At 34.0% G+C, this 2,402-nt stretch overlaps 1 protein-coding gene across 2 annotated transcripts in view; it reads left to right on the top strand.

Moving 5' to 3' along the window:
- The window catches only part of TMEM41B (transmembrane protein 41B), a 32,196-nt gene that overhangs the window by 22,467 nt on the left and 7,327 nt on the right, over positions 1-2,402 (top strand). The window lies entirely within an intron of this gene.

Here is a 2,402-nt window from a genome sequence, read left to right as displayed (position 1 = left end):
TGCATTGAATCTATAGATTGTTTTGGGTAGTATGGACATTTTAATGATGTTAATTCTACCAATCCATGAACACTGTATATTCTTCCACTTGTTTATATCTTCCTCTATCTTTTTTTCAATATCCTATAGTTTTCCGAGTACAAGTCTTTTATCTCCTTGGTTAAGTTTATTCCTCAGTTTCTTAATATGTTGTTGTAGTGGTAAATGAGATTGTTTGTTTAGTTTCTCTTTCTGAGAATTCATTATTGGTGTATAAAATTGCCACCGATTTCTGAATGTTAATTTTGTATCCTGCCACGTTGCCAAATCCCTTTATTAAATCTAGTAGTTTTTTGATGGAGTCTTTAGGGTTTGCTATGTACAATATCATGTCATTTGCAAATAATACTACATATTGGATTACATATTATACATATAAAATATATGTCTTAGTAACAAATACATTTACAAAAGCTTTTGCTGCTAAGGCAAACATTGCTTACTTAGTGTGCTTTGTGTAGGCCCTTTGTCATTATCTTTCCTATTTATCAGTGTAAGAGAAAAGAAATACCAATCTAAACAGAGCTAGAAAGTTAAGCTCGAATGACATTCCCATGCAGAGAGAATAGCTTTATTAATACTACAAGATAAAGGACAGGGACATATTAAACCATTCTAAGAGATACAATAGGCAAAATTTAAAAGGTGGTTAATTCTACAAATGACTGGTTTCTTCAACAAATACATTGGAAGAAGGAAAAATGGAAGCTATACTTAAGTGATAAAGTAAGCAATACCATGTTTGAGCATTTTTTTTAATACTGATTTATTTTTTTATTTTATTTTTTAAAAATACATTTCATTGATTTTTTTTACAGAGAGGAAGGGAGAGGGAGAGGGATAGCGAGTTAGAAACATTGATGAGAGAGAAACATCGATTCAGCTGCCTCCTGCACGCCCACTGGGGATGTGTGCCCGCAACCCAGGCACATGCCCCTGACCAGAACCGAACCCGGGACCCTTGAGTCCGCAGGCCGACGCTCTATCTGCCGAGCCAAACCAGCCAGGGCTTTAATACTGATTTAATCAAACTAGCTGTAAAAGAAAAAAATTATGAGGTCTTTGGGAAATCTGAATACAGACTAAATAGATATTCAGGATAGTAAGGAATTATAGTAAGAAATCTCTGGAAGTCTGACAGCGGTATTATAGTTATGGTAAAAAGAGAAGGAATCCTTATCCTTTTAAAGTATTAAAGTAGTTGCACATGAATTGATATGTCTCGGATTTTCTTCAAAATAATCCAGTGTAAGGGAAAAAGACAAATTAAGATTGGTTGAGTGTTAATTGTTGAATCTGTGTATAGGTATATAGGGCATCATCATACTAATTTCTATACTTTCATATGTTTGAAACTTTTCCATCAGGTTCGAAAGAACCCTGTAATAAATAAATTGATAAAATTTATTTTTAATGGAGGCATCCAGTTGATAGATAGAAAATTTGAGACTTGTGTTTGATTAGCAAGATTGAATCAAGATAGAGAATTCAGAGTTATCAACATATATGGCCATATACTTGAAACCATGCAAATCGCTGAATTTATTGAAGGAAAGGGAGAGAAGAGTATGGTCAACAGAATGGTAGAAAAATCTTAAGAGTTGAGGGTGAGAAGAAGAAAAAAGCTAGAGATGTAATGATCTGTAATGTAGAAGAAAAGTGCTTTGTTTTTTTAAATGAGAGAGGATGTTTAATCCTATGCAGGAATTGCTAAAAAATGAGAAAAGTCATTTATTTTGGCCAGGAGGAAGTTTCAGTGGAGTGGTGGATGGGTAAGCCAGGTTGTAAGGGAAGAGGAGAGAATGTCTTGCAAGGAAGAAAGATGAGAGGTAGTAATTGGGTAGGATAACCTTGGTCAAGGAAAGCCTAGATTTTCTTTATAGGCATCTGAGTGGTTTTAAACAGGACAGCTCCTATGGAAGAACAAGAGGTTTAAGAAACACATGAGGAGGAAGAAGATTCAAATGAAAACATGAGTAAAGTGGAAACTAGAGAAAGAAGGAGAAGGAGACTTTATGGATGAAGACAGAAATTTTCAAGTAGGAAGGAGAGATGTTGAGGGAGTTCACTCAGTTTGACTGACCTTGTAAGTAAATCATGTGAGGGCTTAAAAAGGGGTCCAAGCCCAAACTGGCAACTAAAGGGAAAAACATAATTGTTTTTAAAATAAGATTTGTGACTTTTGTTACATTTTGTAACCCTTATCTTTTTTCTAGATTAATGAATTTAGGCAAACGTGTATAAGTTAAATTACAAATAAGGAATTATTATACCTTATATGTACCTAGATTTCCACAGAAATCATATTTCCTGAAAATATTTTGGAGTAAGTGCAGTGCATTAGAGAAGCATATTTTCAAGAT

The sequence above is a fragment of the Myotis brandtii genome, unplaced genomic scaffold (assembly GCF_000412655.1).
Source record: "Myotis brandtii unplaced genomic scaffold, ASM41265v1 scaffold422, whole genome shotgun sequence".
Classification (NCBI taxonomy): Eukaryota; Metazoa; Chordata; class Mammalia; order Chiroptera; family Vespertilionidae; genus Myotis; species Myotis brandtii.
This window is presented reverse-complemented; position numbering and strand designations above follow the sequence as displayed.